Source organism: Dermacentor silvarum, chromosome 6 (assembly GCF_013339745.2).
Source record: "Dermacentor silvarum isolate Dsil-2018 chromosome 6, BIME_Dsil_1.4, whole genome shotgun sequence".
NCBI lineage: Eukaryota > Metazoa > Arthropoda > Arachnida > Ixodida > Ixodidae > Dermacentor > Dermacentor silvarum.
Genome location: NC_051159.1, coordinates 81,795,653 through 81,809,532, shown reverse-complemented (window position 1 = coordinate 81,809,532; position 13,880 = coordinate 81,795,653). Strand labels below are relative to the sequence as shown.

The 13,880-nt window shown below is 48.0% G+C and overlaps 1 non-coding gene across 1 annotated transcript; it reads left to right on the top strand.

Moving 5' to 3' along the window:
• The first annotated feature begins 4,711 nt into the window (after positions 1–4,711).
• Trnaa-cgc (transfer RNA alanine (anticodon CGC)) lies at positions 4,712–4,783 on the top strand. Its single transcript has one exon. It is a non-coding gene; the product is annotated as a tRNA-Ala (tRNA).
• The last annotated feature ends 9,097 nt before the right edge of the window (positions 4,784–13,880 follow it).

Sequence of the window (13,880 nt, the reverse complement as noted above, 5' to 3'; positions counted from 1 at the left end):
AGTGTCTCGGTGATGTAGTTGACGGGCGAATTTCGAGCAATGACATCACAGGGACCATCGAATTTGGAGAGAAGTTTGGAAGAGAGGCCAAGAGCAGCAGGTGGGACCCAGAGCCATACGAGAGAGTCAGGCGAGAGGGTGGGAGCAGGAAGGTGGTCGACACGTCGAATATTCTGGCGGGCTTGGTCTGCAATCGTGAGTGAGCGGGCGAGCTGTTGACATTACTCGGAATGCTTAGCGGCGGCGCGCTGTGAAGCATCCGTATGATATGTAAGAATTGTGTCGACAGTACGGGAAGGTTCAGAGCTGCAGAGAAGGCACGAAGAACATCCAGTTGTGGCCTGTTTGGTGGTGTCGTATGCTTACGTCACAAACGGGAGGATAAGGAAAGTCCCATTTGGAATTACACGAGGTAGCGCACACTGACAGAATGTCTCTCGCAGTTAACTTAAGCCGTTCGGTCAGATCATTTACCTGCGGGTGACAGGCGGTGTGTGTTACGATGCACAATGATGCATTGACCGAGAAGTGACTGAAGTACTTTCAGAGAGAAACACGCGCTCTCTGTCACTCAAGAGTTCGCGAGGTGCAACTTGACGGTGAGCGAAGTGATGCAGAGAGGAGGAAGCGACATCGTTCGCCGCAGCTGCTGGGAGGGCAGCGGTTTCTGAAAATCGCGTTGGGTAATCGACAGAGATGAGATGGTGAGCCAAGGGTTGCCAGCAGCCGTACATTTGAGGGTATCGTATAAAACAATCCCGATGCTTAACATTTGGTGTAGGTGCGGGGCACGCTTTGATTTTTGAAACTGCGACGTAGGAAGTTGCCCTCCACGCCCGTCTGGCGCAAGACCCGTCTACACAACCAACGACCTCGATGCCTTCCGTGTCATGATCGGGCGCACAGAGCCAGCGCGACGCTGCCATTTTCAGCGGTATAAGAGATCACGAGGTGGAGGACTTGCTCACCTTCTATGAAAGGATGATCAACAACAAAAACGCTAAACCTTGCACTCGGCCGCGCAACGCTTGAAACAGCGGAGCTGGCCGATCATTGCCCAGCATTTTCCGGAAGTGCGCGCGAACTTTTCATCTTATTACTCATGATGATGATTTCATTTCGCTCATCTCTGGCTTACGGCCGTCACTGCGCGTTGCATAGCGCAGCTTGCAACAGCGACACCGCGTTCCAATGCCGACACCGAGTTCCAGGAGACCCGCTCCGTGAATGCGTCTCTCTCTCTCTCTCTCTCTCGCTCTCATTGCGCGCAAAAGCTCTTCACCTCGCAGAGCACGAACGTGCGAACGCGCCAGCTGTGGATGAAGACGACGTCGCTCGAAGGCAATCATATGTTTCGCATAAATGCATGTTCTGCAAGCTTGGCTGTATGTGTCAATTCATTCCTCTGTGAAGCAAGGGTGTCCCTTGTCGCCATTGCTTTTTGCCCTTTACTTGGAACCACTTTGTTTAAACGTTATTCACTCTACTAATATTCATGGTTTCAGTGTTTTTGGAACAGAGGTGAAAGTGCTGGCATATGCAGACGACCTCGCTTTCTTTTGCACGGACAAGCCCAGTATCACAAATGTGGTGTCTAAAATACAGGAATTTGGAGCAATTTCTGGTGCACGAATGAACCGTGCTAAAAGTTTGGGGCTTTGGTTTGGCTCATGGATATTTAAACCGAGATATTTTGCTGGCATTGAGTGGACTTGTCAACCACCAAAATACCTGGGTCTTCCATTGGATGCATATAAGTCAAGTGCACATTACTGGAGAGAACGTGTACCAACCCTAAGACGCTATGCCCAAACATTCGTTCCACATAATCTCTCAGTCTTTGGCAGAGCTAAAGCGTGCAACTTATTTTTGGCAACAAAACTCTTCTATGTGCTGCAAATAATTCATTGTTCCAGGGTTTACATACAGCAGTTTCACCGAATATTTGCAACCTTTATTTGGTCATCATCTTATGAGCCAATGAGGCGTGACAATATTTTCAGACCGGTTAGTGCAGGCGGTCTTGGCCTGGTTCACCTTTATGTTAGACAATTGTGTCTCGTTTCATCTTTTTTCGAGACTGTTCTCATCCATTACTTCGGGCATTCTTGCAAGTTAATCTCGTCAACGTTTTACCAAATTTAGTAATTTCGACAAATTTTGCTTCACATCCATATTTGCAGGGATTCATGCGTGAAGTGTGCCTCTCAGTGCGTTTTCTTGCAGTGAGGTTTTCAAATGAGTACTTATTCTCTATCTCAAGGAAAAATCTGTATAAAGATCTAATTGATATGCTTTTTAAACCTCCGTTATACCGATCGCTGTACATCGGCTTACCTGGAGATGACGTCCTTACACGGGTCTGTAAAATGCCTATTCCTCCTCCCACTAAAACATTCTTCTTCAAAGTGCACACTGAAACGTTACCTGTTAAAACCTGGTTAAATCGGAAAGGAATCTTTGTATCTTCGTTAAACTGTCGTCTCTGTAATGTACCGGAAACCATAGAACACTGTTTTATTGATTGCAAGGATGCCATATTGTTTTGGGACGTTTTCCAAAGGACTTTAAAAAAGGATTTTGATATAAATGCTTATACAATACGATATCTGATACAACCTCAATGTGACGATGTGCCTTTTGATATGCTCCTGCTTATGGCGTTGCACAGTTTATGGAAAACTCGCATGCTAGATCGGAATGCAGAACCAATTGTATCTTCGAAGTCACATTTCATTCGGATAATTTCACAGCTGAAAGACTTTTATGATCAGAGAGACTCCCAACCAGACTGGTATCCGTTGTTGTTGAAGTGTATCCTTTTGCCTCCCTTTTAGAGAACTCTTACCGTAATAATTGTACTGTGAAGTGTTTGTTTTGTGCTTGTAGACGCGGCTGACTGTTTTGGCCGCTATGGAAATATCTTACGTATTCGTAATAAATACCATGAAAAAAAAATTGGCTGTATAGCCTAGTGGTTACGACGCTCGCCTTGGGACCGGGGGTGCGCGAGTTCGAATCTCTCGCCTCGGCAAGAAAGTTCATTTTCTTTTCTTTCTTGGTAATTTCTTGATACGCAGCACAAATTACGGTTGGCCTAAACAGCTTGGCTGTTAAAAACACGACGACGCTATGAAACGGAACAACGTCATATTCTGTCTGAAGGACCTTGCGAGCATGTGATACCGCGAACCGGACTTAACGTCTTGAATGGCATTTCAGACCAGCTTCGCAGAGGTTTTAGGTTGGCTTGCAGTCCGAAAGCTTCGCCCAACGCCTCCCCATCCCAGTGGGAAGGTGCTCTTTCCAGCACAGCCTTCGACGACCAGCGATACCTGATCGACCCGGCCAGCCGGATAGCAGCAGCAAATGATGCCCTGGACTGAGGGCTCCACCCTCTGGGACCTCGTTACAAAACACCAAATAAAGTTTACTACTGCGAGAACGGGGGCATCAGAATAGTGAGACATTCACAGGTTATACCGAGGATTTCATGGACCTGTTCAAGCGCGACGATGCCAAAATGTCGGAAATCGATAAGATAAGTAATATTTTAAAGGGAATTGACGACAGTGCCTTTCAGATGCTGTTCGTGAAGGACCCCGGCACCTCCACCAAATGTTAAGTGGTTTATTCAGGTCATCGAGTGGCAGCTAGAAACGCAGCGGCAGCACCGAGGGCTTAGCTGGATGGGCGAACTGGCCTCCAGCCACGTGATGGAGAAGGGGCCTTCTAGCGTGCGGATCGTCTCATTTACAAAAGAATAGAACGAGAAACGCATATGCACCAATCTCGAAACTCAGTCGCGTGCCTATGCCTTTACAAAAACGGCTTCACAATAGCCAGCGTTGGCTTCGAGTTTGTTATCGCTGTTTATCGACTGTAACTCCAAAGATTATATAGCAATGGTTATGTCCAGTTCTGATTCAAGTATTGCAAACGTAGAGCAACTGCATCCCACAGCCGGTGATGGCATTTGGAAGTAGGTCATTGGTTTGCACCGTGCGCGATTCGTACGAGCTAGAAAAGGACGCCTATTTTTGGCAACAACACACGACGAGCGGACAGGCTGATCGAAGCACGCCCGGTCTGCAGACAAACAAAAAGTAAAAAGGAGCAGGACCGTTTCTTTCTTTCTTCATTTTTGAGAAATATAGACGAATTAAAGAGGGAAAATATATAGAGGAATTAAAAAGCGACGGAACCAATCTCACGATGACTGTTGACAGCTAGTATAATGCGTTAGCATTCAATAAATATATCGACATAACTTATTGCCACCATCGAAACGAGTTATGTGTGAGGCGTGTGCAGCAGTGGAAATATTTCGTGCTTCCCTATTTAATGAACGTCCTTCTCTCTTACTCTCTACGAGAACTCCGCGCTATCTATAGAGCTGCCGCCGCAAATCCAGCGCATGGCAGCCGAAATGCATGGCTCTCTGGCACGTACTAACGCTGATGAATGCGTCATATATACGGCAACCTGACTCCTCTCTCGCGCTTCTTTCTCGACACGCTGCGCCATCTTGTCGCACTGCCTAGAAGTGTGCGTGTTGCATCCGAGACGATCACGTGCTCGTGACGCCTGCGGCAGAAGGGATGTTCCACATCCGCCGCCTAGGTTTGTGAGTGGTGGCGCTGGCTAACACTCCCAGGGTTAATTCTAGCTGTAAGACATAAATACCCCAGAAAGTGGATGGGAAAATGGCGCCGCGGTAGCTCAATGGTGAGAGCATCGCACGCGCAATGCGAAGACGTGGGTTCGTTCCCCACCTGCGGCCAGTTATTTTTTCATTCATTTTCATTTTCATTAATTTGACATTTGTTTGATTCAATTAGTAATTACGAGTAATTTCCCCTATGTTGTCCTTGGTGTCACTGTCTGTTGGCTTCTTATGATAGGATTAATAAAAATCGGGCCCCTCGGCTCCCTTTCTTCTCGTTCACACACACACACACACACACACACACACACACACACACACACATATATATATATATATATATATATATATATATATATATACATATATATGTTGCCACAAATATTTTAGGCCTTTCTAGTGTTGAGTCTCTTCACACCATCGTTAATATTGGTTTTGAGTTTCGGGCTTTTTGGCGATACATTGCCCTTGCGCCAATAAATTTCATACGCCATGCTTTTATAAGCATGGTATGGTATGATAAACTTTATTCAGGTCCTGAAGATCAACCCTTAGGATGACGCAGGCGGCTCCCACGTCGGGACAGTAAGGTTTAACCTTACCGCCGTGTCGTGGGCCTTCTGGACGGCCTGTACTTGATCTAAAAGCACTCCACTGTGAAGCACTCGCCGCCACCAGTCTCTTTCCTTGTCGCAGTCTGTGAAAGCCACAGGACATTGCCAAAGCATATGATCCAGAGTAATGATGCCATTAAACTTCTCGCAATTGATTGGTACCTCTCTTTCTGGATATAGCTTGTTAATAAAGTTTGGACTAGGGTAAGTTCTTGTCTGTAACAATCTCAGAGTCACCGCTTGAGCTCTATTGAGCTTAGCATGTGGCACTGGGAATTCCCTTCTGTTCATGTAATAATGCTTCGTGACTTCATTATATGTAAGTGATCGGTCCCTGTTCTCCTCCAGCATATTATTGGGGTCCTGGTCGCGTAGTGCACGGATAGTAAGTCCTCGTGCAGCTGCGTTAGCCACCTCGTTCAAATTCCTCCGAGATGGATCGACAGACCCCATGTGTGCAGGAAACCAGCGGATTTCGATCCCTTGGCTGTCCATCGCACCGATCAGCTGGGCAGCCCTTTTGGTTACAAAGCCTTTGGTAAAATGTCTAATAGCCATCTTAGAGTCACTGTAAATTCGCGTCCACTTATTATTCCTTAAAGCCAATGCTATCGCTACTTGTTCTGCCACTGTCGCTTCTTTAGTCATGATTGTAATAGCATCCCGAGTGAGTCCATCTGCATCTACTACTACTGCCGTAAAGGCTTTCTTTCCTCTGAGCCATGCAGCATCTACAAAAGCCGCATGTTCTCTGTCCTGTTCTATCTCCTGCAGGAGAGCTTTGGCCCTTGCCTTTCTTCTTTCCAGGGTGTGCACCGGGTGCATATTTCTGGGAAAAGGAGTCGTCTTGATGATCTCTCTTACGCTATATTTTAGTTCTACTGTGTCTTCCGAATTTTCTGATTCGCTTGGGTACCACCTTAGCTCTTCGAGTATTGCTCTACCTGACCTTGTTTCGGAAAGCCTCTCTCTGTGGGCAATTTGCTGAGCTTCAATTATTTCGGCTATTGTGTTGTGGAGCCCTAGTTTCATTAATTTATCATCCGGTGTGCTAACCGGCAATCCCACTGTTGTTTTGACAAGCCTTTTAATTAATCTGTTCAACTTCTTTAGTTCTGTCTGTGTCCATCTAAGCATCCCTGCTACATATGAGAAGTGACACAAGGCGAAAGCATGGGCCAGCCTCATGGCGCTCTCCTCTCCCAACCCTCTGTGTGTGTTAGTGATTCTCCTTAGCAGTCTTATTACCTCCTCAGTCTTGCTTGTGATGTTTTGTATTGTTTTTCCGTTTGCCCCGTTTGCCTCCAGGAATAACCCTAAGACTCTAATGGATTCGACTTGCTTAATAGTTTTGCCTGCCTTCGTGGTTAGTACTAACCTGGGATCTTCCTCGGGAACATATCCCCTCGGTTTTCTACCCCTTTTCCTGTTACTGAGTACTAGGAGTTCAGACTTCTCAGCAGAGCATTTCAGTCCCATGTCTTCTAAAATGGACTCTACCTCATAAATGCTCTCCTGAAGTCTGCTTTCGGCCTGTCCTATACTTCCTTCAGCGTTCCATATTGTCACATCGTCTGCATAAATGGTAAAGTTAATGCCATCTATCCCTTTCAATCCCTTTGCCACTTTTGACATCGCCAGGTTGAAAAGCATAGGTGACAAGACCGACCCTTGTGGCGTACCTCTGTCACCGAGATCTATCTTCTTTGATTTAATGTCCCCGAATCTAAGGTGTGCTGAGCGATGGCCAAGAAAGGCTTTAACCACTTCATATAGTTTTCTGCCTAATCCCAGTTCAGAAATGACCTCAAGTATTGCTCTATGCTTAATTTTGTCAAAAGCTTTTTCGACATCCAACCCCAAGAGAGCTCTAGTGTGCTTTGGACTGGCTAAAAGCAATTTATGTTTGATTAACAACATGGCATCCTGTGTGGACAAGCCTGGTCTGAAACCAATCAGATTATACGGTAGGATGTCATTGTCCTCCACATATTTCGTTAAGCTGTTTAATATGACATGCTCCATTGTCTTTCCTAGACATGATGTTAACGAAATTGGCCTGAGGTTATCCAAGTTGAGTTGTTTGCCCGGCTTTGGTATTAAGATAGTACAGGCCGTCCTCCATTCTTCTGGATAGACCCCATTCTTCCATAATTCATTAATGTATGTGGTCAGATATTTTATGGAGTCGTCGTCCAAATTCTTTAGCAATCTGTTAGAGATGCCATCCGGGCCCGATGCTGACCTACTATTTAAATCATACAATGCCGTGCGTACCTCACTTTCGTTGAATTCCTGATCCATAAAGTTGCATTCTGCCCCTAAGTAATCGGGGTAACTTACTTCCTGATCCGCTGTCCTGAGAGGCAAGTATTTAGCTGCCAATCGCTGCATTATGCTCTCTGTGCTTGCAGTCTGACTTTCCTGGTGTATAAGCATGGTGTATGAAATTTATTGGATATACATTTAAGTGATGAACATATTTTTGTAGACATTGCCTACAGTCACATCTTGCTTTCAATATTTTCTATTTTTTATTTATTAAGTGATACTTACATGAGCTCGCAATGAATATTCATTCATTCATTCATTCACTTAAGTAGGGTGTTGGGGGGGGGGGGGGCGGAATAGGAAGTTATCGCAAGCGTAATCAGCTCAATGAATCTCTTTCTTTTTTTCACTCGTTTTCAAATGTTTAGGCCTACAGGAAGCACAAAAGCTTACTCCATACAATTTATGCCTAAAACCTTAAGGTCATTTTACCTTACGTTGCATGATCTTGTTTTAGATTTAACTGTATACCGTAACTTTTCATCGCTGTTTCAACTATGAGACGAATGTAGTTGAAGAAAATAAGGACAGTGCAACAAGACGTATCTATGCAACTCAATGAATTATTCAACACTTGCTGCGCGTGCTCAGCCAAAGTACACTGTCGACCTCCCTGTGCTTCTTGCTGTGGATTTCGGGGGAGCAAAATGCCGAGAAATAGAATTATTTGGGCTGACGAGCTTACACACATGCAGCTGAGTGCTGCAACCGTAGCTTCTCATTACCTCTGCTAGACGGCGAACTCTAGCATAAACGTTGACTCAGGGGAACAGGGTTTTCGCTGAGGCAACGTGCTGCACCTTACATAATGACAACCGGCGCCGGCACCGCCTTGCTCTGCCTACGTTATGCGCGTTGCGGAAAGGGCTCAGCGAGCGGTTTAGAGGACAACGCTCTGGAAATAGGTGGCAGCGGCTTAAACCGAGCAGCCAGTTTCTTTTGCTTCCTTTTGTTTTCACAGAACTCCAGGCGCGATTGCTCCATATATCCTTTCGCATTGTTGAAGGCTATACGAATGCAATTCAAAGACAGCGCACTCGTCCTACCCGCCACGGTGGCTCAGTCGCAATGGTGTTGCGCTGCTAAGCACGAGGTCGCGGAATCGAATCCCGCGCTCGGTGGCCGCATTTCGATGGGGGCGAAACGTGGCCCCAACTCGCGTGTCTCGTTCATTGGGGGCACATTAAAGGTCCACTGGTGGTCAAAATTTATCCGGAGTCCCCCACCACGACGTGCCTCACAATGAAATCGTGGTTTTGACACGTAAAGCCCCGAAATTCAATTCTCTCGTTCTAGATTATCAGATATATTCCACGCCAGCTTTCTAGAACTCTGTGGACTGTATTTCATACAGCGATTCCAACAATCAGCATGCTTGTCCTGAAAAAAAAAACTGTCAGGCCTTCCATCCATCGCCCATCTACGTGGAAACTCCCCAGACACCTGCTTGACAATACTACCACCCGCACTGCCCAACAGGATCGGCTGCAGAAACTCCTTTATACGGAGACCCTTAAGCAAGGTCCACAACGAGTGCTTGACTACCTCTGCACCAGATATATCTCCAGGGGACAAGTCAGTCCACACAGAAATTACATTGGTAATCCCAACCCTACACTAGACGCCGATTTCAGCGCATCTGAAATACATGCTGCACTTCGCAAGCTTAACGGTCGTTCTGCTCCAGGCCCAGACGGGGTCACTAACAAAACCCTTCGCAAACTTGATGACGAGTCCGTGTCCCATCTAACTGCTACATCAACGATTGCTGGCGCAATGGTGCCATCCCAGCTGACTGGAAGACTGCCAACGTTATCCTAATCCCAAAGCCTGGCAAACCATCTAGCCTGAACAACCTAAGGCCTATCTCACTCACTTCATGCGTAGGCAAAGTGATGGAACACGCCTTCTTAGCACGCATCAACACACACCTCGAAGACAACTCTATCTATCCCCACACCATCATTGGATTTCGCCCTCACCTTTCTACTCAAGACGCTATGTTGCAGCTCAAATATCAAGTACTAAACGACCGTTCCCATAACACGAAAGCCATCCTCGGACTCGACCTCACTCAAGCCTTTGACAGCATTTCCCATGAAGCTATCCTTGACCAGGTCTCCCACCTCCACCTGGGAGAGCGATCCTACAATTACATCCCTGACTACCTCTGCCATCGCTCAGCCACCCTCTCGGCCGGGGATTTACGATCAGACCAGCTTCCCCTTGGCAGCAAAGGCACCGCGCAAGGTTCAGTTATCTCTCCCATGCTTTTTAACTTAGTCATGATTGGCCTTGCCCAGCAACTACAACGAGTCGACAATATCAACCATACCATCTACGCCGATGACATCACCATCTGGGCGTACCGAGGCAGCGATGGTCAAGTGGAGTCAGCCCTACAAACGGCGATTGACACGGTTGAAGCCTATCTCCAAGGGACCGGACTGCGCTGTTCGCCGGCTAAATCGGAGCTTCTTCTATACAAGCCCATTCAGCGGGGACGCCCTCCAAAACACCAAACTGAGCATCGACCCTGTGACTCTATCACCTTACGCCTTCAAGATGGCAGTCCTATACCACACGTCCCTAGTATCCGGGTCCTCGGTCTCACCATCTCTACCAACGGCTCCAATGCCTTTGCTCTCAACAAGATCTGCGCCCAAACTCAAAACACCCTACGGCTTCTTAAACGCATCTCCAACCGACGAGGGGGACTCAAAGAAGAAAGCCTTCTCCGCCTCGTGGAGTCCTTTGTCATATGCCACATCACCTACGTTGCTGCGTACCTCAACTGGTACCGGGCTGAACAAAACAAGCTCGACACCCCCATACGAGCTGTCTACAAGCAATCACTTGGCCTCCCGCATTACACCAGTACTGAACTCTTCAACCAACTAGGAGTTCACAACACCCTTGCCGAACTCATTGAAGCACAACAACGCTCTCAGCTTGAACGGCTCACCCTTACTGAAACGGGACGCTTTATTCTATCTACGCTTGGCTTTACTTACCATCAGCAGCAGGGCCCCAAACAATCGATCCAGACTGACATCCGTAGCTGGATCTATACAGACCCTATTCCTAGAAATATGCACCCTGAATATAACAGGGCCCGGCGCCAAGCTCGGGCCGGAGCAATCATAAAAGCCTTTGCTCGTGTACCTGGCGTTACATTTGTTTATGCAGCCCAATATTCCCATGGCACACGATTTGGGGCCGTCGCCACACGCGATGGAGTCCTACACCACGCCTCCAGTGTCATTACTCCCACTGCCGAAATGGCTGAAGAAGTGGCCATCGCCCTGGCCACTCTAGATCCCACCTGTCACACCATCGTGTGTGACGCTCGCTCAGCCGTCACTAACTTCAGCAAAGGCCGTATTTCTCCTCAAGCTCTTCGTATCCTCCGCCAGGCACCACACTCTAAAGAAAGCATGATCTCCCTGACATGGATCCCGGCCCACGCGGGCACTGTCCACCCACACCTCCCCAACCTCAACGAGGTCACCCACTCCATTGCGCGAGGACTAGTCAACCGCGCCGGAGACACTGGAGACGAGTTGGACACCGGGGACAATCTGACTACTTATAATGATCTCCTTGAAGCATTTTACCTTAATCGCCGAACCTTCCCCCCACCTCACCCCAAGTTCAGCCGGGCGCAGGCTACTACACTGCGTCTGCTACAAACAAATACGTACCCTTCACCCGCCCGCCTCCACCCTATATTCCCTGAAGTTTACAGTGCCCCCAACTGCCGGTGCTGTGGCACTCACCCGGCTACGCTTCCGCATATGCTGTGGGAGTGCCCAGCAGAGTACAGACACATTAACACCACGACCATCTCGTCGAGGTTGCGTGAGGCTCTGTGGAGCTCCGCTCTCGACGACCAAACCTGGGCGACCCAGCACGCCCGTGAGGCGGCGGCGAGGCAAGCCCTCGACGTCCCCTCATGGGAGGCTTAGGCCCGGCCACATTAAAGTGCTGGTTCCGAAATAAATGTTTATTCCTCCTCCTCAGGCCTTCCACTGAGGTGGAGATGGAAGACCAGCGAAACTGTACTATGGTGGCAATTATGTATTTCCAATTTTCACTGTTAAGATGTGATGGTGTAATTGGTTATTTGAACTATTAAAGAATGAGAAATATATATGATCCGGTGGTTTTCATTTACTTAGTGACCACAGGGACCATGGACTTATGGTCGCTACGGTGTGTACCGTAGACTGCCATAGTGTGTAGACTGCTCAAATCTACGATACTAGTTTGTAACGGATAGCGATATCCTAACGGGCAGCAGACGTAAAGTGGCGTCATAAGCATTTTAACCGCGGAGCTGTCTAAGCTCAGGGTTAGACCACGTAGCGCGAACAAAAACTGAGGTAGTGCAGAAAGGGCCTAAGTGCAATGGCACATACCCCTCTGAACTAGCGAAGCTGTTTAAGATCGAGGATGGTCCGTTGAGTGTTCGCCGCAAAACCTCCGCCTGGCGATGAGGTCACCATGCGTCGCCTAGCAACGCTTCGCCCCAGCTGCGCCAACCGCACCGAGCCTCGCCACAGCTGCGTTAGCCGTGACGTCATCACGCGCGTCTCATTACTTCGACTTAGCTTTGCCGATCCATGACGTCACCACGCCGTGCGGAATGGTTGCTGCGGCTGCGCAGACGCGGAGCTACGCCGTGACGTCACTGCACCGACCCACGGGATATTTAGCTCCGCGTCGCCGCCGCGGTGACACCAAAGCCCCACCGTCTCCGCGCCGAGCACATCGCCGCGAAGGTGGGGCTGCCGAAGAAGAGCCTCACTCCCCAAGAAGAGGAAGCGTGGCGCGAAATCCGCGGCGCAGCTACTCGAGAGCGAGTGAGACGACGTCAGTCCAATTCCGAGTATCGCGCTGTCGAAGCGGCGGCGAAACGTCGGTGATTCGCAGAAGCCGCAGAGTTACGAGCCCGCGAAACGGAGCAAAAGCGTTTGAGCGTCCAGATACTTGAATGACCGAGTAGTCGTTGCTCCTTGGGCTGTCGATGATTCCGGGGTGATCTTGCGCAAGACGTGGCCGAGTCTCGAAGCATAACCTCGCAAGAACTTGGCCGAACCGAGATAAAGCTAGGTGGGGTTGCCAGCTTCGCTGTTTGCCCAGTCTTCGCACCACTATGTGAAGCTGCCTGTGTTTTTTTTTTTTTTTTTGCGATTTTTGAACGGCAGTGCGATTCAAACCACAACCTTGCGCGTAATGCGGTGTACCATATGACCACGCTAAGTACTGAGGCATGAACAAAACTAACGGTAGAGCTCTGTCCACGGAAGGCAATACACGTGAAGCATGGTGATGAGAAAAACCCGCAGTATGTTAATAAACATTTTGCTTAATAAACATGGTACGCAAAAGCCTAATAAACATTTAGGGTATCATATCTCTTCCTAGGTAAGGAGGCATGCCTCGCACGGGTTTTTTGCAAGCATCGCCGGTGAAGCAACCTGTCCAGGACCTCCCTCTCCCAGCGACATTCCCGAATTCTATCATCCTTGTCAGGCCGTTTTTTTTTTTGTATTCAGTGGCTACAAACGACTTTTACAAAGTATTCTTTTTTCGCGATTTAATGGCCGATAACGCTACGGGGGATCACAGTGGTCACGAGGAGACACTTAAGCAGATTGCTTGAATCTGTCTTTGAAGTAGAGTGTACCCAGCCGGTCGCTCACCAGTGTGCTACCTCCTTTTTATGACCTACCACTTTCAAGAGTAGCCGTTTAAATGATGACTTCACCAGCCTTCACAGACAAAGCTGACGGATGACATTGCTGCTCTCATTGACGCTAACAGACTTTTATACAACGAAGTTTGGTGCTGAATGTTAACTTGTTTCGACAACTGCGTGCGTGTGTATGTACAGTTTCTCTCTGCTCCATTCTTTTACAACTTTATTATTTCATTCCTCATATACAGAATAAGATCAGGGTAGGCCTACACTTCAGCACGGTCCCTGAATGTCGGCCATGTTCCTTCTGCATGGCGCACTGAGTGCAATGAAGGGGGCGATATAACGCACTTCGTCGGCTCCTGTAAACGTTTCTGTTCTGAAAGTAATATGCTTCCGACAGCATAAGAACAAGAGATGTTTCTTGCGAGCCTGCACAACAGCTACTTTTCCTGAAACGATCCCGGATAGTGCGTAAGGTGGGGTCGCGCATTCGGTTCACATTATTGCGAGAGATTGAACTGAGGCACTCGTGGTAGTCACATATCCATGATACGAAAAAAGA